The sequence below is a fragment of the Budorcas taxicolor genome, chromosome 16 (assembly GCF_023091745.1).
Source record: "Budorcas taxicolor isolate Tak-1 chromosome 16, Takin1.1, whole genome shotgun sequence".
Classification (NCBI taxonomy): Eukaryota; Metazoa; Chordata; class Mammalia; order Artiodactyla; family Bovidae; genus Budorcas; species Budorcas taxicolor.
The window spans coordinates 62413558-62441175 of record NC_068925.1 but is presented as its reverse complement, the minus strand read 5'-3'; the positions used below and the strand labels follow the sequence as shown (position 1 = coordinate 62441175).

The window sequence follows — 27618 nt, the reverse complement described above, 5'->3', positions numbered from 1 at the left end:
TTGTGACCCCATGAATTGCAGCACGCCAGGCCTCCCTGTCCATCACCAACTCCCGGAGGTCACTCAGACTCATGTCCATCGAGTCAGTGATGCCATCCAGACATCTCATCCTCTGTTGTCCCCTTTTCCTCCTGCCCCCCATCCCTCCCAGCATCAGAGTCTTTTCCAACAAGTCAACTCTTGGCATGAGGTGGCCAAAGTATTGGAGTTTCAGCTTTAGCATCATTCCTTCCAAAGAAATCCCAGGGCTGATCTCCTTCAGAAGGGACTGGTTGGATCTCCTTCAGAAGGGACTGGTTGGATCTCCTTGCAGTCCAAGGGACTCTCAAGAGTCTTATCCAACACTATATTTGAAAAGCATCAATTCTTCGGCACTCAGCCTTCTTCACAGTCCAACTCTCACATCCATATATGACCACTGGAAAAACCATAGCCTTGACTAGACGGACCTTTGTTGACAAAGTAATGTCTTTGCTTTTCAATATGCTATCTAGGTTGGTCATAACTTTTCTTCCAAGGAGTAAGGGTCTTTTAATTTCATGACTGCAGTCACCATCTGCAGTGATTTTGGAGCCCCAAAAATAAAGTCTGACACTGTTTCCACTGTTTGCCCATCTATTTCCCATGAAGTGATGGGACCAGATGCCATGATCTTAGTTTCTTGAATGTTGAGCTTTAAGCCAACTTTTTCACTCTCCTCTTTCACTTTCATCAAGAGGCTTTTTAGTTCCTCTTCACTTTCTGCCGTAAGGGTGTGTCGTCTGCATATCTGAGGTTATTGATATTTCTCCCAGCAATCTTGATTCCAGCTTGTGCTTCTTCCAGCCCAGCATTTCTCATGATGTACTCTGCATAGAAGTTAAATAAGGAGGATGACAGTATATAGCCTTGACTCACTCCTTTTCCTATTTGGAACCAGTCTGTTGTTCCATGTCCAGTTCTAACTATTGCTTCCTGACCTGCATACAGATTTTTCAAGAGGCAGGTCAGGTGGTTTGGTATTCCCATCTCTTTCAGAATTTTCCACAGTTTATTGTGATCCACACAGTCAAAGGCTTTGGCATAGTCACTAAAGCAGAAATAGATATTTTTCTGGAACTCTCTTGCTTTTTCGATGATCCAGCGGATATTGGCTATTTGATCTCTGGTTCCTCTGCCTTTTCTAAAACCAGCTTGAACATCTGGAAGTTCACGGTTCACTTATTGCTGAAGCCTGGCTTGGAGAATTCTGAGCATTAGTTTACTAGCGTGTGAGATGAGTGCAATTGTGTGGTAGTTTGAGCATTCTTTGGCATTGCCTTTCTTTGAGATTGGAATGAAAACTGACCTTTTCTAGTCCTGTGGTCACTGCTGAGTTTTCCAAATTTGCTGGCATATTGAGTGCAGCATTTTCACAGCATCATCCTTCAGGATTTGAAATAGCTCCACTGGAATTCCATCACCTCTACTAGCTTTGTTCATAGTGATGCTTTCTAAGGCCCACTTGACTTCACATTCCAGGATGTCTGGCTCTAGGTGAGTGATCACATCATGGTGATTATCTTGGTCTGGAAGATCTTTTTTGTATAGTTCCTCTGTATATTCTTGCCACCTCTTCTTAATATCTTCTGCTTCTGTTAGGTCCATACCATTTCTGTCCTTTATTGAGCCCATCTTTGTGTGAAATGTTCCCTTGGTATCTCTAAGTTTCTTGAAGAGATCTCTAGTCTTTCCTATTCTGTTGTTTTCCTGTATTTCTTTGCACTGATCGCTGAGGAAGGCTTTCTTATCTCTTCTTGCTATTCTTTGGAATTCTGCATTCAGATGCTTATATCTTTCCTTTTCTCCTTTGCTTTTCACTTTTCTTCTTTTCACAGCTATTTGTAAGGCCTCCCCAGACAGCCATTTTGCTTTTTTGCATTTCTTTTCCATGAGGATGGCCTTGATCCCTGTCTCCTGTACAGTGTCACAAACCTCATTCCATAGTTCATCAGGCACTCTATCTATCAGATCTAGGCCCTTAAATCTATTTCTCACTTCCACTGTATAATCATAAGGGATTTGATTTAGGTTATACCTGAATGGTCTAGCGGTTTTCCCTACTTTCTTCAGTTTAAGTCTGAATTTGGTAATAAGGAGTTCATGATCTGAGCCACAGTCAGCTCCTGGTCTTGTTTTGTTGACTGTATAGAGCTTCTCCATCTTTGGCTGCAAAGAATATAATCATTCTGATTTTGGTGTTGACCATCTGGTGCTGTCCATGTGTAGAGTCTTCTCCTGTGTTGTTGGAAGAGGGTGTTGGCTATGACCAGTGCATTTTCTTGGCAAAACTCTATTAGTCTTTGCCCTGCTTCAGTCCGTATTTCAAGGCCAAATGTGCCTGTTACCCCAGGTGTTTCTTGACTTCCTACTTTTGCATTCCAGTCCCCTATAATGAAAAGGACATCTTTTTTGGGTGTTAGTTCTAAAAGATCTTGTAGGTCTTCATAGAACCGTTCAACTTCAGCGTTACTGGTTGGGGCATAGACTTGGATTACTGTGATATTTCATGGTTTGCCTTGGAAACGAACAGAGATCATTCTGTCGTTTTTGAGATTGGATCCAAGTACTGCATTTCAGACTCTCATTTTGTTGACCATGATGGCTACTCCATTTCTTCTGAGGGATTCCTGCCCACAGTAGTAGATATAATGGTCATCTAAGTTAAATTCACCCATTCCAGTCCATTTTAGTTCGCTGATTCCTAGAATGTTGACATTCACTCTCGTCATCTCTTGTTTGACCACTTCCAATTTGCCTTGATTCATGGACCTGACATTCCAGGTTCCTATGCAATATTGCTCCTTACAGCATCGGACCTTGCTCCTGTCACCTTGCTGAGCTTAGGGTTTAGGAATAATTAAGAATAGCTAGAAGCCTGGAGAATCCCAGGGATGGGGGAGCCTGTGGGCTGCCGTCTATGGGGTAGCACAGAGTCGGACACGACTGAAGTGACTTAGCAGCAGCAGCAGCAGCAGAAGCCTTTTTAGGAGATAGTGATCTTAAGATGCTAGGGGCAAACAGGATTTAGAAGAAAAAAAATAAACTGAGGAATGTAGCATGAGTTACAATGTAATCATAAGTATAGGACACATAAGAGGGAGTAGATAATAGATAGTAAAGCTGATTCTGAGAGAATTGCTGAAGCAGGAACTCTGTTTGTAGGGCAACAGTGATTTCTGGAGACAATATATCTGGGTGGGGAAAACTAAAAATGTCAAACCTCTGACCTAATGCTTTTGTCAAAGTATAAAAGAAAACCTGAAGCTTGAAATAACATGTAGTCCCGTACCTGAGTCAGAGGCTACATCATTGTCCGCTGACACTGCTCACCCCTTCCGGCTGATTCCCTGGCTGCTGGAGCTGGACTCCGGCAATGTCATGGATAAGTTGATAGGGATCTCATTAAGTCTGTTGATTGCTCTGGGTACTATTGCCATTGTAACAATATTAATTCTTCCAATCCAAGAACATGGACTATTTTTCCATTTCTTTGAATCCTCTTGAATTTCCTTTATTAATGTCTTATGGTTCTCAGCATAGGTCTTTAATTTCCACTACTTTCTTATCGGTTCTCTTATAGGTAACCAGTCTCTTGTTTCTGGCTTATCTTTCCCATATCTCTTTTGTACTAATAGGCAAGTACATGACCATTTTCATTTATCCTCTTCCAATTTACATGAAAATAACATTCTATAATCTTTTGCACTTCATGTCTTTCATTTAACAATAGGTCCTGAAAGTTACTCCATATCATTTCATAAGGCTCTTTATCCCTTTTTCACAGCTGCATAGTACTCTTTGTGTGGATATGTCATAGTTCATTCAACCTCTCTTCTGTGTATGAGCATTTAGATAATATCCAGTCTTTGGCACTTCTAATGCTATAACTAATGGCTCTGTGCATATGTATTTTCATGTTGTTGGACATGTACCTTCAGGATAGATTCCTATAAGTGGAATTACTGGGTCAAAAGATAAGTGCATAAAAGATTCTTTGCCCCCTGGAAGAAAAGCTATGACCAACCTAGACAGCACATTAAAAAGCAGAGACATTACTTTGCCAACAAAGGTCTGTCTAGTCAAAGCTATGGTTTTTCCAGTAATCATGTATGGATGTGAGAGTTGGACTATAAAGAAAGCTGTTCAGTTCAGTCGCTCAGTCATGTCTGACTCTTTGTGACCCCGTGAACCACAGCATGCCAGGCCTCCCTATCCATCAAAGAAAGCTGAGTGCCAGACAGTTGATGCTTGTGAACTGTGGTGTTGGAGAAGACTCTTGGGAGTCCCTTGGACTGCAAGGAGATCCAACCAGTCAATCCTGAATATTCAATGGAAGGACTGATAGTGAAGCTGAAACTCCAATATTTTGGCCACCTGATGCAAAGAACTGACTCATTTGAAAAGACCCTAATGCGGGGAAAGATTGAAGGCATGAGGAGAAGGGGACAACAGAGGATGAGATGGTTGAATGGCATCACCGACTTAATGGACGTGAGTTTGAGTAAGCTCTGAGAGTTGGTGATGGACAGGGAGGCCTGGCGTGCTGTAGTCCATGGGGTCGCAGAGAGTCAGACACAACTGAGTGACTGAAGTGAACTGATAGTATTTTTAGGTATTGCCAAATTTCTCTCCAAAACAGCTGTACCATATTGCATTCACACTAGCAATTTATGGGAGTGCCTTTTTCCTTACAGTCTTGTCATATTGTATTCTTCATATTTTTACATTTTTGCCATCTTATGGAGAATTGGTATCTCAGTGTTGTCAGTGTTGTTCTACTTTGTGTGAGTTGTTATGTCTTTTCATACGTTAGAGGGCCATTTTTATATCTTGTGTGTGCATTGTCTATTCACATTTTTCTATCAGGTTTTTGACCTAGTATATCTCAATTTTTAAGAATTCTTTATATATTAGTGGTATTAGCCCTTTGTGACATACATTGGCAGATATTTCCCCCCAGGTTTTTCAGTTGTCTTTTGGCTTTGTTTATGGTATCTTTTGTCATATGAAAAATATTTATTTTAATGTAGTTAGATTTACCAGCTTTTCTTTTAATTGCCTCTGGATTTTAAGTCATGGTTAAAATTTTCTTATACCAAGATTAAAGCTTAATTCATCCATTTTTTTCTTTTAGTACCTGTATGGTTTCATAGTCTATATTTAGATTCTAAATGTATGGTATGGGTTCAGTTTAGTTCAGTTGCTCAGTCATGTTCAACTCTTTGCGACCCCATGAATCATTATGGTATGGGAAATGGACCTAATTTTGTCTCCTTCCAAATGGTTTCCTAGTAGCCCCAGCATCATTTATTTAGAAGTCAATTCCCCAGTGATCTGAGATGCCAGCTTTGTCATATACTGAATTGCCATATATATTTGGGTCTAATTCTGGATTTTCTACTGTATTAAACTGGTCTATTTGTCTAAAAGAATCAATACAACAATATTTAATAACAAGGCTTCATAGTAGGTATTAAAGTCTGGAATGGCTCTTTCTCCCTCATAGTTTTTCTTTTTAAATGTCTTTCTGGCCATTCTTGCATGTTTGTTTGTTTTATATGAACTTTGATTTCAATTTGTGTTAACTCTGTAAAATAGCTTATTGGGATTGCATTGAATTTATAAATTAGGGAGAATTGACATAATCATGCTGATTCATCCTATCCAAAAACGGGATGTCTTTCCATTTGATCAAGTCTACTTTTGCATCTTTCAGGAGTTTTCCTCTTGAAGTTTTGCCCATTTCTAGTTAAATCTATTCTTATATATTTATCTTCTTATTTGCTATAAACTGTTTACTATTAGTAAGTTTTCTAAATAATGTTTGAGACTTTTAGCTCTCTAATTTGTTTACTTTAATGCAGTTTCCATATCATTCATATGGCATTAAGTCATTATCTACATTTCAGCATTTCAACTGTAAGTGAAGGCATGAGAATGCTAAATTTTCCTGTTTACCCTCACATGAGGTGGCCCTAATTAACAGGTCATTTGAAAAGTCTGGGCTAATGTGTTAAATTGCCTGTATGATTTGCTAGAGAATTGCTTTTTCATTCCACTTAAGAATATGCTGCAACTTAATGAAAGTCAGCTGTGAAAACAGAAGCTGTCAAAACACATTTGTTCTTTGATCTTTTCCTGCTGAATAGATCATTATGAAAATAGCCTAAGTCTTCAAATTTTTCTTTAATCCTTGATTATTGCACACACTGTAAACAGTCTAGTTCTCATACCAGTATTTTGGGTGCTGAGGAAGAAATGTTTACTAGTAGTTGAGCTTAGAACTTTTCTGTGGGAACATATAACATTCTTCTCGAAAATGAATGACGTTTTATATAATCTACAGAAACCAAATGAACATGTATGTGATGGGGGAAGAAGGGAGGTGGAGAATAAACCCAGTAGCTATACTTTTCAAATATATAATTGATTTATTTTACATTACAAGAACCATTTTCATGTGTGCCTGTTTCTTTCCTGCAGTATTATTTGATAAGAACATTTCCATTCTTAAAAGCTTGATAAATCACTGATTTATAATGTTATGGCATAACCTTCTATGGGCTTCCCAGGTGGCTCAGTGGTAAAGAATCAGTGTCAAGCAGAAGACGTGGGTTTTTATCCCTGGGATGGGAAGATCCCCTGGAAAAGGAAATAGCAGCCCACTCCAGTAACCTTGTCAGGGAAATCCCATGGACAGAGGAGCCTGGCGGGCTGCAGTCCATGGTGGTCACAAAGAGTCGGAAATGACTTAGGGACTAAGCACACACACGTAACGTTTTATACTCAGAATGTATCTTCCAAATATGCATGGAATTCTTGGCATTTGGAGGACAGAGTTTGTGCTTTAATTTTGCATTGCTTTTAATATTGAAGTCACTATCAAACTTAGCATTCTAATTAAATCTTTTTTAATGTACTCGAGTCAGTGAAAACTCAGAATTTCAATAATCAATAAGTAAAGGCATTTTTACTTGTCAAAACATCAATGGATAATTGATATATATCCTTTTTAGGATTCTCTTTATACTTTCTAAAAATCTTATAATTTCAGTATCATACTAAATACAACATTCCAGAATATAAACATTTTTATATAATATTTTTTACATTTTTAAATAATCTTTTATATTTAGGGGGTAAGTCATTAGCAAATCCTGATCCCACTGATTATTGTTGAAATTAACATGGTTTAGAATTCTCAGTGGCCAATATATGATCTGTCCCAATGGGTTATGGATTAAAAATAATTTGTGCATTCTTATTTTTTGCAAGAGTGGCTATTGCCTTCTCAGTGGCATTCTGATTTGTCTGCTTTTAATGCACTAATTAGCAATAGAGAAACTCTAGCTAAAAACTAGTATTTTTCATAGATAATGGTATGTTTTTTCCTTCGTGTTCTGAGATTACACTTTTGCAAACAGTTGCTTTGATGAGTTACTGTCTAATGAAACTCTAGAATAACAGTAAAGTGCTAAAATGAAAGTACTTTTCTCCATGCAAAGAACATGTTTAGAAAGCTGAAATAAAAGGGGGAATTCCGAAGGATGAAAAGAAATGAAAAGTAAATGAGGGAATCAAAGTCAGAGAAATTGATATTGGCAGATTCTGAATGATGTTCCTAGATGAGCAATCTTTCAAAATACTTCTTGTACATTGCTGCTATTCCTTTATTTATTATTAAAATAACATGATCCATGAGGAGCTTGGGGTGACTCTCGGCCTAGCTAATTCTAATTAATCCAGTCAAGGAGAGCAGTAGGGTAAGTGGAGCAGTCTATCGGATTGAAATTCATAACTTAATTGAGGTCAAAGTCCCGGTCTGGGAGAACAAAAGTCTTTTGCTAGGACCAGGCAGATCAATAGCAATAAATATCTGGCTTGGATACAAGTAGCTTATAGTGACAGATTATCTGACACTGGCCAGAGTTCTTCTTCTGTTAAGGGCAAAGTCTTGAGCGTGTCAGAGTTCCTTCTGGTCAGTCCCTACCCATGACACTTAGAAAGAAGTAAATAATACTCTCAAGAACTCTTGCATGTCTTGTGGAAGCACTGTATACAATAAAAGTGACTTCTATTTGTGGCCATCTGAAGTACACTCTCTAATGATACTTTTTATTAATGAGAGAGGGGTTTCTATCACATTGCCAGTAAGATCCAAACAATTTGCAAAGTTGGTTAATTGTGAGAGCAAACTTTCCCATTAATAATTCAAAAAGAGTATATATTAATAGGATTTCTTTGGGGGAAGAACATAATACAAGCCTATGTTGTCTTAATTTGTACATAACTGTGAAGAGGCCATGCTACATTAAGGAGGTAGTGTTAACTCTTAAATGTGATCATGGTATTGTGGTTGTGTAGGAATTTTCCTTATTATTAGGTGCACAGTAAATATTTAGGGATAAAATGTCATGCTGTTTATAATTGAACTGCTTCAACAGAAAAGAGAAATATGGTAAAATGTTAAGGATTATTAAGTGGTGAGTCTGTACTTTTCTATATATGCAAATATTTTCATAATAAAAAGCAATAAAGAACCATGTGCAGTAAAACCATTAGGCTAGTATGTTACTAGCAAAGGCTTCCCTCTGTCACATTCTACTCATACTCTCAGTTTCTTCTTAGTTGTCAAAAGCTGGGCAATTTTATGCATTATATTATTATTTAACCATAATAATAATTACTTAATTAGCACAGAACTTTGTCATTTCACTCATCATTTAATAACATCATTGCCACTCAGGCTCAGCTACTATCTTAACTGTGAAAAAGGGACTCCTAAGATCTGCAAGTGTTGGCCTTGTGAGGTAGGGAGAACTTCATAGTATATATTCCATTTCCACTGACACTTTTCTAGTCCAAATCATCATTCCTTCATGTGTATGTTATTGTGGCAACTTATTAGCAGGACTTTATCCTACATAATTATGACAGATCAGTCTTCTTTAAAGGTCATTATCTAAATGTTACTTCAGTATCTTATTCTATGATAAAAACGCTTCTAGTGGTCTCTCATCTGTGAATCCATTCTCAACTTTTATGGTTACTTTCAAAGTCCCACCTCTTTGACCAAACTGTTTTATCTAGTGCTCCTTATTTTATGAAGTTGATGAGGTCACTTTTGTATCTCAGAGGTTTCCAAACCTGGGTCATCACAGTCAACTATAGATCTGCTAAAAAATAAGCTTCAGCTCTAGACATTATGGTTACTCTATAAGTAAGTCAGGAATAAGGGGCGTTGGGAAGATAATTTCAAAATTATAAATAACTACACCTAATTCTATAGTGCCAGATTTGTAATTCTAAACCCTTTATTCACCTGCCAGTTCTTCAGTGTTTCCTAATCTTAAGTAGGAGTTAGGATAAAAACAATCAGATTAAACTAATTCATTCCTGTGATGAGTTATTAACAACTGGTTAGAATTCCCAGATATAGTTGCATTTTTAAAGGAGCGATGCAGATTTATATATCATCCTATTGGCTGAGCAGTTGCTGTTTTTCAAATAGTTGTGCATCAGATATGTCTGCATATTTGGTCTCTTTTTTCATTTAATAATCCCTGGTCAGGAAACTAGATGCCACATGCCCCAACTAAAAATCCTACGTGCTGCAACTAAGACCCAGCACAGCCACATAAATTTTTGATTTTTTTAAAGCAAGCATGGTGGAAAAATTCCTAACTTAAGGTGAAATTAAAAAGGAATCTCAGTTCTCAAGAAAACTACACATATAAGTAGAATATTCTCCAACAGTTTTACCGAACTAGTGTTACTGCATTAATCAGGTTTACCATACTGTCCAGCTTGTGTTGTCTCTTCAGTTGGTTATGAGTTCTCTGAGGTTGGAGATCAGTTTTCTGTTTCTTGAATATTCTTAGTGGTCTCCTGCATAATGTTTGACATATAGGATACATTCAGTAAATATAAAATATTGAAAAATAATTGTCTCTTTGTACATGCACTCTCCCAGCCTGAAACACATAGACATATTTGTGAGTGTGTACAGACATCACATAGAAAATCCTTTTTTCTATCTTTTTTCATCAAAGCATCACCTTTTTTTGGAAAGACCCTGACCTAGCCTCGCCTCCTTTACATCCCACCACAAACTCCCTTTAGATCCTCCTCTTTTGCACTTGTGTAATAAGCTTTTTTTTTTTACAATCTGTCATAGAATATATCATTTTTATTATATTATCTCCATTCATAAGACTCTAGGCTCTCTGAGAGTAAAGTAGGAACTTTGATATTTTTCAGTTCCCTACTCCTAACATAGTACCTGACATGTCATATAGTGTGTTTTTGATAAGCCAAGAATAAAAATTTAGGATAGAAATAACAGTGCCTCAAAGAAACAATGCCTTCTAGAAATTTATGGAAAGAATGAAAGGAAAAAAATTAGAGAAAATTTATTTTAACAAGGTTATATGCATACTTCATGATTTTCTCAACAAATCTGGCAAATGTGCTTTGTTCTGTGAGAATTGTCTGTGTGTGGCAGGCTTAAACAAATACTCTGTAACACATGTCAGATAGACATTCTTGAGCAGTAAAAAAGAGTTTGTTCTAAAGATAAGTAAGATTTATTCTTAAGTGCAGGTTATGCATCATGAAACCACAGTGCCCATGTTGAAGTCACTTATTGCTCTTGACAGTGGACCGGTTCATTGAGCTGTTATCTTTTTCAGACTGTTCACTTTTTTTTTTTTTTTTCAGACTGTTCACTTTTTACAAATGCAATTTATTTCAGCTAACCTTTTAATACCGAGTGGGTTAAAAGAAATACAGACAATCTCTTTATGGTAGAAGGTATGTATGACTGCAGTAGTAAGAAAAAAGAGTTGAGGTGTAAGATACTCATGTCTCTCTCATTTTTCTCTTGCACAATGTAAGATTTATACCTACTTTGTACTTTTAAACCACGTCTTCCACCAGCCATACAACTGGCTTCTGTACAGATCAGTCCAAATGGTCCAGTTTACTTCCAGGATTCAACTCAAGGGCAGATCTTGCTAGGCCTAAAGGGTGGCCAAGGGGCAAGTGAATGGAAGGTGGGGGAATGGATTGAGCTTGGACATGGGAGCTGTGTCTGTGCTTACGTCTGTGAGGCCCTTTGTCATATAGGATGGAACCAGGGTGAGGTAAGGAAAGGGGTTCTGGAGATCTCCGCTTGTACTCTTGCCCTGGGCACAAAATGTTAGGAAGAGGCCTACCTACCAGTTTGGTGGTTTTCAGAATGCTCTGTGAATCTCCCCAGAGTTACCTTAACTAGAAATTTCCTTCCCCACTTCAACTTTTACCTATTTTACCTTAATATTTTAAGATTAGGCTTCTGAAATAAGGTTTTGTTATAAAGAAGAGTTCCCCTATAACAGATTATGAAGGCGGAGACTAAGTCTAGTCAGTCCTCACTATGTACCTCACTATGTATTATTTAAGTCCCTGGAGCTTTGGAGGCATTTTGTGAATATTTTTTAACTAATAAGACAAGAGTATGTAGGCAGAGTTTTCTGGGTTAACAGAGAGAGACAAAAGTCGGTAGAGAAGAAGTCTGAAAGTTGTGAACAAGGCTAATTAAACCTGTATTTAAAGACCAATTTTTTTATTATTCTACAAAAGAATTTTATACATTTTAGGTCATTTTATCCTTTCAGGAGTCCTGTGTGGCATTCTCATTTCACTAAACTGAAAGCTCAGAGAGGTTATATGAATAGCTTAAGGGCACGAAGCTAGTAAGTGGACAGCCAGAGTTCACATTTAGGTATTTTGACTGCAGATTCATTCATGCTATTCCCCTGCATTAAGCTGCTGTCTTACTCTTATCACAGTAACTCAGTGCTTTAGAATTCATAGGCGTCTGGTGCATTTTATGAGGATTATAAGTTGTGTGTGTCCTTGATATTTTTTTATTTATAATGAAATTCCCTTATGCAGACATCAGGTTTTCTCTTTCAGTGTGATTTTTTTTTTAGTGTGATTTTTAATTTGTGTTTTCTATGCTCACAGTTCATGATTTTCTTTAATAAGCTATTTTTTCTGTCATTTTCATATCAAATAGTCACTTCTTTTGCTGAGTTTGTATCTGATAATGAACAACTGGCTCACAGTACAGTGTGAATCAAGTTCAAGTTGCTTTGAGTTGAGAGAACACCCAGTGTCATCTTATTTTTACATCTAACTGAATTATAGAACACTGTCAAAGTGTTATGACCTGGTAGAGTAAATTGCTCCTTCTTAATGGTCCCCTGGCTACAATCTCTCTTGCTGTTGCTATAAACCAGAAATTGTTGACATCTTATGCTATCATAAGCTTGAAAACAAAAGAACTGTTGGGGTTTTTTTTATCCCCACGTCATCTACTTAATGATAAAGGTTTCTGAACACCTCAGCTACTACCTACAGTTCAGTTCAGTTCAGTCACTCAGTTGTGTCCGACTCTTTGCGACCCCATGAATCGCAGCACGCCAGCCCTCCCTGTTCATCACCATCTCCCGGAGTTCACTCAAACTCACGTCCATCGAGTCAGTGATGCCATCCAGCCATCTCATCCTCTGTCGTCCCCTTCTCCTCCTGCCCCCAATCCCTCCCAGCATCAGAGTCTTTTCCAATGAGTCAACTCTTCGCATGAGGTGGCCAAAGTACTGGAGTTTCAGCTTCAGCATCATTCCCTCCAAAGAAATCCCACGGTTGATCTCCTTCAGAATGGACTGGTTGGATCTCCTTGCAGTCCAAGGGACTCTCAAGAGTCTTCTCCAGCACCACAGTTCAAAAGCATCAGTTCTTCGGTGCTCGGCCTTCTTCACAGTCCAACTCTCACTGAGTCTTAACCTTTCGTACACATGTTGATTGTCCCTCAGATATGGATTAATTCTGTAACTTTTTAAAAAGTCAGGCAACTTCATTGAACTTAAGAGATGGAGATGTCATTTGCCTTAAAAGAACTAGTTCAAATGTAGAAATAGTGACTTATTGATGATTTCTGAGATTTACTGATGATTTCCAAAATGTATCATTTAAATGTATACATTTTCTAAAATATATTTATTTTTCTTTAAAAATGTTCTACATTTTATTCTATCATTTCTTTTAGTTTCATTTTATATTACATTTAATCCCTGATCCATTTGGAGTTTATTTTGACCTCTATTTAGGACAGATTCAAATTTGTCACAATGTCATTTAAATCTCAAATGCCATTTCAAATCTGTTTCCCACAATTTTAAATTCCACCTTCTATCATAACTTAAGTGTTTTATGCATTAGTACCCATTTGTGGACTTATATTAAACGTTAATCATTGGTCTATCTATATATAACACACTTTTTAAATTAGTGTGTCTTTATATTTTTATCATATTGTTGCCCAAGTCTCTCCTTATTGCTATCCTGTTTTTCTTTATGAACCTCACTTTTTTACTCTTTCCTTTTTTTAATTTTTATTTTATATTGGGGTATAGCTGATTAACAGTGTTATGTTAGTTTCAGGTGTACAGCAAAATGATTCAGTTATACATGTACAGTTATGTATTCTTTTTCACATTGTTTTCCCATTTAGGTTATTACCGAATATTGAGCAGAGTTCCTTGTGCTGTATAGTAGGTCCTTGGTAGGGTCTTTTTGGTGTATATTGCCTATCTCCCCTTCACTTCACTAGTTGTTCTTCTGGGGCTTTATCTTGTTCCTTCATCTGGGACATATTCTTCTGCTGTCTCATTTTTGTCAGACTTTCTGTGATTGTGGTTTGTGTTCCATGGGCTGCAGGGCTGTAGCTCTTGTTTCTGCTGTCTGCCTCCAGGTGGATGATACTGTCTGAGAGACTTGTGCAGGCCTCCTGGTGGAAGGGAATGGGTCTTATCCCTCTGGTGGGCAGTGCTTTGTAAGGGGGTGTGTTGAGCAGGCAGCTGTGTGCTCAGAAAGACTTTAAGCAGCGTATGTGCTGACGGCAGGGCTGTTTTCCTGCCTTGTTGGTTGTTTGGCCTAAGGCATCCCAGCACTGGAGCCTATAAGCTGTTGGGTAAGGTCAGGTCTTGATACGAAAATGGCAGCCCCCAAGAGAGCTTACACCAATGTGTAGTCCCCAAAATTCCACTGCCAGCGTATTTATCCCTGCAGTGAGCCACTGCCATCCTCTGTCTCCACGGGAGATCCATGAATACCAGCAAGTAGGTCTGGCCTAGGCTTTTACGAGGGTACTGCTTTTTTCCCCTTGTGTGTACCCTCCAAGAGTGAAATTTCTCTGTTCCCAGTGCTGTGGAATTCCTGCAGTCAAACCCCACTTGGCTTCAAATTAAAATTCTTTAGGGGCTCTTCTTCCTATTGCCAGACCCCCAGGCTGGGGAACCTGATATGGACTCAGAACTTCACTCCAGTGGGAGAACTACTGTGGTATAATTATTTTCCAGTTTGTGGGTCACCCACAAACTGGATTTGGAATTTGATTTTATCTTGATTGCATCCCCTCCTACCATCTCGTTGCAGCTTCTTCTCTGTCTCTGGATGTAGAATATCTTTTCTGGTAGGTTCCAGCATTTTTTGGTCAATTGTTCAGCAGTTGGTTGTGATTTTGATGTTTTCATAAGAGTTGAGCTCACATCTACTCCACCGTCTTGTCTCTGTCTGTATAAAATACATCTCACTGTACTTAATGTTGCTGAGTCTAAAATATTCTTCTAAACAAAATTCTTCCAAGTAAGTCAACAGAATAAGGTCTAGAAATGGTAATCTTGCTATTTTAATGATCAAACTGATACGCTCATGTTGTTGTTTGGTTGCTAAGTTGTGTCTCACTCTTTGCAACCCCGTGGACTGCAACACGCCAGGCGTCCCTATTCTTCACTATCTCCCAGAGTTTGTTCAAACTCATGTCCATTGTATCGGTGATACCATCCAGCCATCTCATTCTCTGTCATCCCCTTCTCCTCCTGCCTTCAGTCTTTCCCAGCATCAGGGTCTTTTCCAATGAGTCAGCTCTTCATATCAGGTGGCCAAAGTATTGGAGCTTCAGCCTCAGTCTTTCTAATGAATATTCAGGGTTGATTTCCTGTAAGATTAACTGGTTTGATCTCATAGAGTGGTTCTGTTCAGTTCAGTCGCTCAGTCGTGTCCAACTCTTTGCGACCCCATGAATTACAGCACGCCAGGCCTCCCTGTCCATCACCAACTCCCGGAGTTCACTCAAACTCATGTCCATCGAGTTGGTGATGCCATCCAGACATCTCATCCTCTGTCGTCCCTTCTCCTCCTGCCCCCAACACCTCCCAGCATCAGAGTCTTTTCCAATGAGTCAACTCTTCGCATGAGGTGGCCAAAGTACTGGAATTTCAGCTTTAGCATCATTCCTTCCGAAGAACACCCAGGTCTGAGCTCCTTTAGAATGGACTGGTTGGATCTCCTTGCAGTCCAAGGGACTCTCAAGAGTCTTCTCCAACACCACAGTTCAAAAGCATCAGTTCTTCGGCGCTCAGCTTTCTTCACAGTCCACCTCTCACATCCATACATGACTACTGGAAAAAGCATAGCCTTGACTAGACAGACCTTTGTTGGCAAAGTAATGTCTCTGCTTTCCAATTTGCCATCTAGGTTGGTCATAACTTTCCTTCCAGGGCGTAAGTGTCTTTTAATTTCACGGCTGCAATCACCATCTGCAGTGATTTTGGAGCCCCCCAAAATAAAGTCTGACACTGTTTCCACTGTTTCCCCATCTATTTCCCATGAAGTGATGGGACCAGATGCCATGATCTTAGTTTTCTGAATGTTGAGCTTTAAGCCAACTTTTTCACTCTCCTCTCTCACTTTCATCAAGAGGCTTTTTAGTTCCTCTTCACTTTCTGCCATAAGGGTGGTGTCATCTGTATATCTGAGGTTATTGATATTTCTCCTGGCATTTTGATTCCAGCTTGTGCTTCTTCCAGCCCAGCGTTTCTCATGATGTACTCTGCATAGAAGTTAAATAAGCAGGGTGACAATATACAGCCTTGACGTACTCCTTTTCCTATTTGGAACCAGTCTGTTGTTCCATGTCCAGTCCTAACTGTTGCTTCCTGACCTGCATACAGATTTCTCAAGAGGCAGGTCAGGTGGTCTGGTATTCCCGTCTCTTTCAGAATTTTCCACACTTTCTTGTGATCCACACAGTCAAAGGCTTTGGCATAGTCAATAAAGCAGAAATAGATGTTTAACTCTCTTGCTTTTTCGATGATCCAGCAGATGTTGGCAATTTGATCTCTGGTTCCTCTGCCTTTTCTAAAACCAGCTTGAACATCTGGAGTGGTTAATAATGCCTAAAAGATGGGAATAAGAATTCAGGGGGAAAAGTGACTCTTTAAAGGAAAGGTGATTTTTCTATAAATTAAGTGCTATATAATATTTATAGGCTAATTCATATGCTCAGGTTTAGAGATTGATTATACACAAATATTATCTGCAGAAAATTTGAGTTTTTGTGGACAGTTGGTGAATAATGAGCAATGAATAATGAGCAATGTAGTGTTGATCTTACAGAAGCCAACATAACACCACCACTGTAGTAACCAGAGCAAAATACTATTATATCCATAGAGGACTATAGTTAATATGAAACGTAAAATTTAGACATTTGTTTTTCACAAAGGATGTTGATAAATTTGAAGAACGTAGAGAAGAGTTTACAAAATCAACAGTTTGGAAATGGAATTTTTGTGGAAAGTCTCATAGTCACAAACTGGCATGGGTCATATGCAGCCCAAATATCTAATTTTTTGTTTGGCGCCTACAGTGTTACAACAGTTTATTACTAACTGCCAATTAATTGTGAGTTTGAAAGTGAAAGTTGCTCAGCCATGTTCAACTCCTTTCACCCCATGGATGAATTCTCCAGGCCAGAATACTGGAGTGGGTAGCCTTTCCTTTCTCCAGGGGATCTTCCCAACCCAAAGATTGAACCCAGATCTCCTGCATTACAGGCAGATTCCTTACCAGCTGAGCCACAAGGGAAGCCCCAATTAATTTCACATGAAAGTGTAGCTATTAGGAGTCTCTTGAAAATGTGAAAATATGGTGCATGCATGCTCAGTCATGTCTGACTTTTTGCGACCCTTTGGACTGTAACCCTCCAGGCTTCTCTGTCCATGGAACTTTGGTAATGCTGGGCAAGTTCCCATAGGTCAGCAATCAGCTGGAGCTAAGTAGCTGCTGCCCTCTGTTGACAGGCCTTGAGCTCTCTGACTCCCATCAGCCCTCTATTGCTTGTATGGATGTGCTATGCTCAGTTGTGTCCGACACTTGGCAACTTCATGGACTACAGCCTGCCAGGCTCCTCTGTCCTTGGGATTTCCCAGGCAAAATTGCTGGAGTAGGTTGCCATTTCCTTCTCCAGGGGATCTTCTTGACACAGGGATTGAACCCATGTCTGTGTCTCCTGCGTTGGCAGGCAGGTTATCACTGTGCCACCTGGGAAGCCCCCACTATTGCTTCCCTGACCCAATTAACCTCACTCTATTTACTGCCTGAGGACATTTGAGGAAGTCTATAACCTTGTCTTTAGAAAAACTAGATTTGAGTCACATTACCTAGATTCCAGTCTCTATTCTGCCACTGATTTTGTTACCTTGAATAAACCATAATTGTAAAATCATAAAGTTAGAAAGGAAATTTTATGATCATCTGGTTCAACTTCCCACCTACTGCAGTAATTTTCTCTGTTCAATTTCCAGAAAGTAGTTAAGCCAGCTAGCCTTGGTTTGAACATTTCTGTTCACTTCACAAAGTAGGCTATTCCATTTTGGAAAGTTTTCATTGTTAGAAATTTCTCCTACAGCTTGAGTCTGAGCCTGCCTACATGTAGTATTAAAACTGTACGTTGTATAAGATACTTTTTCATTATACAGAACAGTAGAACTATAATAACAGATGTGATGTGAAAGACAAGGTAGTATCTACCTTCATATTTCCTTTTATTTAAAAGAATAGTTTGTGTATAAAATTTACTAGGTCATCACATGGGTGAATGATTTTATAGCAAAGCATAATACAGAGGTAAATATTATAATCGTAATGACTATAACCAGACCAGTTATAGAATTTAATTGTAGACTTAGTAAGCAGTCTTTATGCTATCATTTTAAATATTTGCCATATCTTTAAGAAGAAAAGGAAAGAAGACTTAAAGATATCTTATTGATATAATGGCCTTTGTCAGTGTGTTCATACCTTTTAATTTTCCAGGACTTGCAGACTTAATCCCATGAGCTCACTTCTAATATTAGTAAAGGGTATGAGCTCTCTCTGTGGTTCAAGCTGCCACTTGAGGGTTTCTCCTTCCTGTGGAGCTTTCTAATGGAATTCAAGGTTCTCTCTAAGGGTGAGCATTACGAAGTCTTCCCAGGCTGCTTGAGAGGAGGCAGTGCACCATAGGTTCAAGGACACAGGCTAAGTTTAATGTGCGCAAACATGTTTCTACTCCTGCTTCCTCTGATTGGCAAGGTTAACTCTGAGAGGCTGCAGCTTTTCAAAGTGATTTGATTAAGCCCACCACTTTATTCCTTTCAGTTTCCCCCCTCCCCTGCAAGCACCAAACCACCACCTCCTTTGTCTTTGCAATCTTTGCTTTACCAGTTACCCTTTCTGTCTCATTTGTTGTGATTTTGTGTCAAATTTTGACATTTTGTGAAACAGAATAATGATTTCAAAAGTGAAGTAACTTTCATCATTGAAAGTTTTGCCATGAAAGATTTTCACACTTACGTTTTATAAAACTCCAAATCCTTTACCTTCATTTGACTTACTTAATGATGTAATGAAAGTGAAAGTCACTCAATTTTGTCCGACTCTCTGCAACCCCAGGGCCTACACAGTCCATGGAATTCTCCAGGCCAGAATACTGGAGTGGGTAGCCTTTCCCTTCTCCAGGGGATCTTCCCAACCCAGGAATCGAACCTAGGTGTAAGGAAAGATAGAACTATCACTTACCTTAGTGGTTTGCTTAGATTTACCACAGCCCTTTATCAAGAACTGATTTATATGCACAGTGAGTTTCTTTCACAGCAGTTTTTTTAAAATAATCACAAAAATTTAAAACGATGTGCAAAATTAAATAGAATAGTATAACAAACTTCTGTATACTCATCCAGTTTCAGCAATTGCCAATTCATGGCCAGTCTTTTAATGTATACTGCTACCCTACAACAGGGGTCTTTAATTTTTATAGGAAGAATATGAGGAAAGCTATAAATACCAGAGAGAAAGGGTATGGATATAGAATTTTTGCTAACGATTTTAGTAGGTTCCTACACTTGCTGAAGCCCTTCCTTAGATGTTCTGGGACTCTAAGAATCCAGAATTAAGAATTCCTGTATTCTAGCAAAGAAAACAAAACTAAATTTTCTCAACTGTTCACATGAATGTCAGCGTTTGGGATTAGCAAAAGTCTTCCTATGAAAGCAACAGTAAAACCAATGATAGGATCTTTTAATTATTAAATATTCATTATAGAATCTTAATACATTCCTTTACTGCCATTTTCAGTCCTTCAGTTGCCTGTTTAGTCTGTCTTTTGATAATTGATGGTTCTTTTATGAATGTTGACAGACTTGGGAGATTTTTCAGGGACTCAACTTTCAAGGCATAACAACACAGAATTTCATTTAACGCTTCTGAGTTATTGCTAAAAAAAAGAAAAGCTGTATATAAAGGATAGAATAACTAATAATGAGATACATTAAGTTGTTAGGAACTTAAGTAATAAGGCTGGAGTTTCCATTAAAGAGGATACTAGCTTTTAAGTTCAAATTTTAATGAATAATTAAAGCATATTTATCAAAAGTATAAAAACAACTGGTTAGACATGACAGAAGGGTAATTTTTCTTTTTCCCAGTCGACCACACATTCTTCTTCTGTCCGCTGGTACTTCACTAAGCCTCCCTCTGAAGTAGCTGTAGTTGTAGGGTATAGCTGACCACAGGCTAGACTTGAAACACAAACAGTTAGCAAAGCCTGCAGGATTCCCCTACAGAGCTCCTTTGTTGTTGGACCCCATGCCATCCGACCCTGATGTGAGCTAAAATTATTGTTTAAAAGCAGGTAATAGAGAGGAATACTTGACATACTTATTAATTGCTCTATTTTGAAAGATTAGATTAGATATCTTTTCTCTTTGGCATAATTTCTCCTCTTTTTCTTCTTCATTTGGGGAGCTAGGGAACGGAGTAAGCTGTATGATTCTCATTTGAATATGGTTAATAATATTTCTAATAAAGTGAGATTCAGAAAGGAACCACTCTTCCTTACAGATTAAGTGATACCTCCTCCTCCCCCACTTAAAGTCTTCCATTCTGGCATTCCTTCTATATTATGATTGGAAGTACTTTTAATATTTTGTTGAAGATGAAAAAAATCAACCAAGAAAATCTCAGTGTTTAATGGTGATATCTAATCAGCAAGTACATCAAAATAAACATAAGGTCATAGAAGGTATACTTTATATATCATAAATTTCTATAAATGTGTAATCCATGTTACATAAGTCAGCTTGTCTTTATGAACAGATGTTCCTGTAGTATTTTGAAGTTGTATACTGGGGAGTTTTACCCTGTTCCAGGTTGGGAATACAGTCTTGGCTCTGCAATACTTCTTTCTATTGAGAGAAGGTTACATACCTAATCTCTGTGTTCTCCTTGAGCTTTGTTCAAAGCCACATTCTTCGAGAAATTTTTCAAGAAGCTCAATACAAAAATGTCACATATAGAAAGATTAACCATCACTTTAAACACATTTAAAAATATTGTCATTTTATGTGTTCTAAAAATTTGTCTCAGATTATAGATTCCATCATGGTTATTTTTTGTTGCTGTTATCTGGACTGAAGTTGAGTTTTCTGCTGTTTGAGGTAGTGCCCGAACCTCCCTCAATAGAGAGAAGCCTAAAGCATGTCTAAGCACCTGTTTAATAAGAATAAAGTTGCCTGTTGCCGGTAACAAAAACTATCCCCACCTACAATTTATTAAACCTTGACATACTGCATTACTTAAGAGTTCTCAGAAAATTAAAACCCTTTTGACTGGGTTTTGCCATGCAGGGAAATTTTTAGTGACATTTAAAAGGTTTCTGTTGTGTTCCTCTAATGGGATAAATAAAAAAGGCTTGTTTTAGCCCAGCAAATGGGGGGACAATCCAATTTCCTTGATTCCATCAAGACACTTTTAAAGCATTAGCCTGTGCAGTAAAAAAAATTCAACTGACCCCCTTTGCCTGATGGCTTTGAAAAGTATCCTGATGTGTAGGTATTTGCCCAACACAGCATACTTGGTTATTGCTCTTCCAACACATCCGTTGATGGAAAAATCTTATGTGAAGCTCCAATAAATGTCAGTTTATGTTACAAAACTATAAAAACAGTGTACCAGATTATAATGGTCTCTCTGATGGGCAGCTTTTCCCTAGAAGATGAAAAGAAATCCTGCCAAGTATGTTTAAATTTAAAAAGCAAGGAAAAGAGAAATTGTTTAATAATTTAGTAAACTTTGTAACGTGTCATTTGTTCACTGCTGTCCAAAAGATGGTGCTCATTTACAGAGAATAAAGGTGGCCCTAGTGGTAAAGAATCCGCCTGCCAATGCAGGAGTTGTAAGAGACGCGGGTTTGATCCCTGGGTCCACGGGAAGATCCGCTGGAGAAGGAAATGGCAACCCACTCCAGTATGCTTGCCTGGAGAACTCCATGGATGGTGGAGCCTGGCGGGCTACAGTCCATAGGATTGCAGGGTCGGACAAGACTGAAGTGACTGAACACAGTGCAGCATACCAGCATAGGGGAGTTGGCCTCAATGTTAGCTAGCATTGGAATCACCTGCACTTGTTAAAACAAATTTCTGGGCCCAACTACCAGAGTTTCTGGTTCAATAGGTCTAGGGTGGAGCCTAATTTGCACTTTTAACAAGTTCCTAGGTCGAACTGAGACCACTGTCCCAGGGCCCACACTGGGAGGACCACTGACCTAGGGGACCTGTGAAAAGATACCTCTGGATCAGTGGTTCAAAATTTGAATCTAATCATTTAGCCTGAATGTCATTAACATCTGAGAGCACTCTGATGTGTGAAAAATGTATTGATGAACATCAATAGTCTTGAGTGGACAGGCACATATTTGACATTTGGCCTTCACCTTGGCAGTCTTTAAAACCCATTCCAAAGGGAGAGAAAACATAAGACGAAGCTTTCATTATAAGACAGTGCAGGACATTAAAGAAGTGTTGGAGTTCTATGTTGTTGAATAAAAGTAGAAACTGAACATAAGTTTTCTATGTTCCATTGCTTAATAGTAGAATGAAGCTTTGTTGATAGTATCCTGATATTTAACTTTCTTTTTAATAAGAACTTTTGCCCGTTTTATGTGAATACTCATATCACCTTCTATTTTTTTTTTAGTAAATTACATTTGATATTCTGATTCCTTGAAACTTGATCATTTCTGTGTAAGAAATATGGTAATTTTGTTATCCAGAATATTCCATTCTAGCTGTGTCAGCAGTATTTCCTTTGAAATACTTAGAATTGATCTAATAGCCAGCTTTTACTTGAGTGTCTGAAGAGTTAGATACTATTTATTTGTCCTTAAAAGTGTACCTGTGAAGTAAATAGACAATAAATAAATAAATCACCTTTTTGACAAGAATTATAGCAGAGAGATTTGCTGTTGTCCGAAAATCATAGACACAAAACTGGAAAAAAAGGCTTAAGAACCTCAAATAGACACTTTCAAAGAAGACAGTCCAGCACTCAGCCTCATTTTCTCCTGGTGGAGGAATATGTATAAAAATGCATACATGTATATCTGTTCTTACAGTGGTATATAACATTGATTTCATGTCATTCAAGAAGCTGTTGTTTGGATTTTTTAATGGTTTCCTTTTAAAATTATGGAAATACCATATAACAGAAGTAGAGGAGCACCCCCCCAAATCTGTCTGACTTGTTTAATTCATTGCACTGTCACCTTAAAATATTTGTTGAATTTGTGGCTAACTTTGAAGCAAAACAAATGCTACTGTTTTTAAAGAGTTATCAGCTGCTTTGTGCTTCCTTTGGGAGTAAGGGTACTATCTACATTACTTAAAATGCAGTTTGAAAATAATTAAAGGTGACTTTGAAATTTCCCTGGGTTAAATGAATAGAATCAGGTAATCAGCACTTTTCCGGAGACCTCCTGCATTTCCCTAGAGGCCTCCGAGCCTGTATCTCGTGACTCCTTTCCAGCACCAACTTTTTATGTTTCGGTTTTTCTCCTCAATCAGGTCAGATGAGAATGCTCCACATGGCCACAGGTATTACTCAGCTGGCCTTTCCCTTTGGTGCAGGGAGCAGTGAAGGGTCCAGAGAAGACCTCACAGAGGGGGCAGTGCAGAAGTGGGAACAGTTCGTCTCTGCCACTCTGATAGTCGACAGCTGGTCTCACATGGGCCTGGTGCCAGCAGTGTCTTTACAGGCTTTGTGGCAGAGATTATTTAAAGGAGATTAACCCCACTAAACCCCTTATATTTTAATTATTTCTGTATGTATTTATAAAACCTGCTGTCTGCTTGTTTCAGGGCACAACTGTCCAAGCCCTTGTCTTTAACCTGGTTTCTACAATCAGACAAGTCTCTCTCTGTTACCACAAAGGATACACCATTGATTTTCCTTGTTACTAAAATGGTTGGGGTCTTTTTTGTTGTTCATTTGTTTTTTTGGTTGATTTTGGTTTCTGTTTGATATTATTAACATTACTGTTTGAGAGGAAAGTTAATATGACCTATTTTAAAATATCTGCTAAAATGCTGTTTTTATATTACAGGATAGGAATTTAAAGTTGTAGACTTGTAGAATGTGTAAACCTCTGGATATTACTCACGGTAGACCTTTCAGAGTTTTATACTTTAAAGATGGGTTAGTGGACATGCCTACCTGGACACCTAGAACAAAGGTTTCTGCCACAAATTTATGCTCTTGAGGACTATCAAAATTTAGTGAAAGTCTTCAGTCATGTCTGACTCTTTGCAACCCCAGGGACTATACAGTCCATGGAATTCTCCAGGCCAGAATACTGGAGTGGGTGGCCTTTACCATCTCCAGGGGATCCTCCTGACCCAGGAATTGAACCGGGGTCTCCTGCATTGCAGGCAGATTCTTTACCAGCTGAGCTACCAGGGAAGCCCTTGAATTTAAGAGTTCACACCATATGAAAGAAAAATATTCATCATAAAAAAAAAAGAGCTTATGAACTATCCTTTGGGGCACGGGAATATCACGTCTCTAGGCATCACTGAAATGCTTCTGTCTCTGCAAGGAAGCATTTCTGCTTCTTCATGTTCTCTATTGCCCCTTCTTTTCCATGCTGAAGAAAGGGATTTCTTGGGAATCATCCTCAAGATCTTTCACCTTCTAGGGAATCTCTAAAAGGGCCTGTCTTGGTTTAGAATGTGTTCATGATATTTGTATTAGTATCTTCTAGCTAGTTGTTTCAGATTGTTTTATTTTAGTGTAAAGATACAATTTTTAGTTAGGCTGTCCTTTTTTTCCAGTTGGATTTCTGGATGCTTAAATGAATGAACATTCAACATGTTCATGGATGGAGGCAGGATCTTTATACAGATTATTTAGTAGCTAATGTTTTATCCAAATTCAATGATAACTGTTGCTCTTGCTCTAGAAGTGGAAATTAGACATTAAAATGGCAAAACTTATTTTTATATAAATGGAATATGTAAAGTCCTAATTCTGTTGTTTGGCTTAATAGATCACTTTGGAGAAGTCATTTTAACTCTACTGAGCTTGAATTTCCTTATTTATAAAATGGAGCTGTGAATACCTCCTAATACCTTACTTCAGACTGTTAGTTTCAAATATTAATAAAGTTGGTATATATGAAAGTATTCTGTAAAATTAAGTATGCTGCTGCTGCTTCTAAGTCACTTCAGTTGTGTCCGACTCTTTAAAATAAGTGTTAAATTTTTATTTTCTATTCTTTACCATCTGAGCCACCAGAGATGCCCAAAAAGAAAAGCATGTCTGAAATACATATAGAAAAAGAAATAAGATCTGTGGGAGTAGCATAAAGATCTTTTACACTGTACATATTTTATGAATGAGTCTCAATTGGTGTTAGTTGAGCTTTTTCCTTGTCTCTTTTCAAAACATGTATTCTCTTTCCTTTAATTGTTGTTTTTCAATAATAGGTATTATGGAAACATTACCATACAGAATCAGATTATAATGTAATAGTATAATACTTAGTAATATAAACAATCTATTCTACATAATATGTTCTCATATTTGAACTGATCTAAACTTCCTTTATGTACAGTGTTAATGTGTAAAACCATAACAGTATTAAAAGTTACAGAAATCCTTAGTTAGGAATTCTTATCTGACTTGAAGACAATTAGAATATGCTTCGAAGTTTCAAGTAGAATGGCAGGCTAAGGACAATGCTTGCAAAAGAGATGGGAGACCAGATAAATTATTAGGGAGGCTCTTGTAGGGATTAGTGGATTAGAAGGTTAGGACCTGGATAAGGTCCATTACTGTAGAGAAAGAAAGAATCAGATACGGTATGGAAGAATTCAATCAACTTCACTTGATGAAAGACAGTATAAGAGGTAAAGAAAAGGGATAGAAGTTGACTATGACTCCAAAGCTACAGGCAAAAAGAAAAAAAGGTTACTGGTTTTTGATGTGGTTGATTTCAGGGGGCTATCATGAAATTCATTTAAAAATGTCTTAAAGAAAAAGAAGAGCCAAAAGAGAGCATTTGTACATGCAGAGGGTTTTTTTTTACAAGAGTAATAACAGATTTTAAGAGAAGGCTGAATTTTAATTTTAATACCTTGATACTGAAAAATATAAACATTAGATATGTAGAGAAATCCATAAAATCCCACTAGTGTTTAAGAGCATAAGCTTTGGAGCCAGAAACCTCAATTCTGGCTCCACACCTTATAAATCCTGTGACCTCAAAGTCCCTTAACATAACTAAGCTTCAGTTTCTTCATTTTGTGAAATGAGATAACTTAATACCTACTTCATGAGGTTGTTGGGCAGATTACATAAGAGGACATATGTAAGTTGCCTAGCATAGTAGACAAGCTTCGCCACTACCATCATTGTTTTTACTCACAACTGACTAAAATCATCTTTCTTACTATATTGGCTGGCTATAGGCAGAAAGATACACAAAATGAACTGTCATTAAATTTGCCCAGAATACTCTTTGTTTTGCTACTCATACAAGACATCTGTATATTTATTATAGAATTCTAATTCATAGATGACTTAAGTCTTTTGGTCTTATACCACTGAGACCTTTTTATTTGACTCTTAGTTGTACAACCATACATAAAAGTTATTAAATTTTAGATGGAAGGTAGAGGTGTAGTAGGGGAATAAAATAAAGCTAACATTTATTGAGACTCTATTCCCCTTAATACAATCATTCATTCCCTTCAATAAAATCAGTTGCTTATGCCAGAAAAACAGCTCAAAAAATAGTTTTATATTTGAATGTATGGATTTTGCTACCTTTTTTTCCCAAAGGCTGTGTCCTTTTTTATTGGGTTCCCCTGAGGAAACAGCTTATATAGTATTTCTTAAGGAAATTGGAAAAGAATTTAGGCAGCAGGACTAATGTGGATAGTAAGAACTAAAATAAAAAATCTTTCCATGTTTTTAAAGATTTAAAAAATTACTCTAAAAGAGGACGAAAATATGTGGATGGTGATAAAAAACCACCACTTCATTATATTTATCGGCAAATAGTTCTGAAGACATTATAGTATGAAAAACTGAAATTCTAGCCTCAGGGTAAATAGAGGGTTAAATCTCTGAGCTGTAGAAGCAGATTGTGTTTTCCTTTTGTGATCTGGGCTGACAAGACATCAGTATTCTATTCATCTGTTGGGAATTAGGCTGTTAATCCAATCAATGACTCTTGAGTGAGCTGTGGCCTACGTCCCCCACTGGGGAACAATCGGATCAAACTGCAGATTGTTTAAGAGCACAGTGCTGTCCTCATGTCAGGTGGAATTCTCAAACGCTCCCTGGTGAATTGGGATAGGGAACGCTGTCTCGACCCATTTATCCTACTCCTTAAATAACCAGGTATCTGCCTCATCCGTAGGAAAGCATTAGCAATAGTGACAACAGGAGTGCAATAGAAATCCATTAACTTAAAGTCACAAAAGTGTGGCTGAAAGGAAAGAATGCTTCCAAACACCCCACAAAATAGCTTATATAAAAGTTTTTTCACTTTATTCATAATTTTCCCTACTCCTCAAACCCTCAATCTCTTTTCTGTTGGGTTGTTTTTTTGTTTTTTTGGTTGTTGTTAACTATACTATTAAAGATATCACTGAATTTTGTTAACCACCATGAGCTCTTTCTGTGTATTTATACTGCCCTGCCTATATTTTTATAAGTCATCTGGGTACAAATAAATTTTAATATAGATTATGGGAACACTAATTAAATAGAATTTTAATTTTAGAATATCTTTCTCTGAGGAATGCTAATTAAATAAAATTTTAATTTTAAAATATCTTGGTCTGAGCATACATAATTTTGACATCTTTTGCAGCATAGCAAGATTTG

The 27618-nt window shown here is 37.8% G+C and overlaps 1 protein-coding gene across 2 annotated transcripts in view; it reads left to right on the top strand.

Moving 5' to 3' along the window:
• The window catches only part of ACBD6 (acyl-CoA binding domain containing 6), a 203851-nt gene that overhangs the window by 121154 nt on the left and 55079 nt on the right, over window positions 1-27618 (top strand). The window lies entirely within an intron of this gene.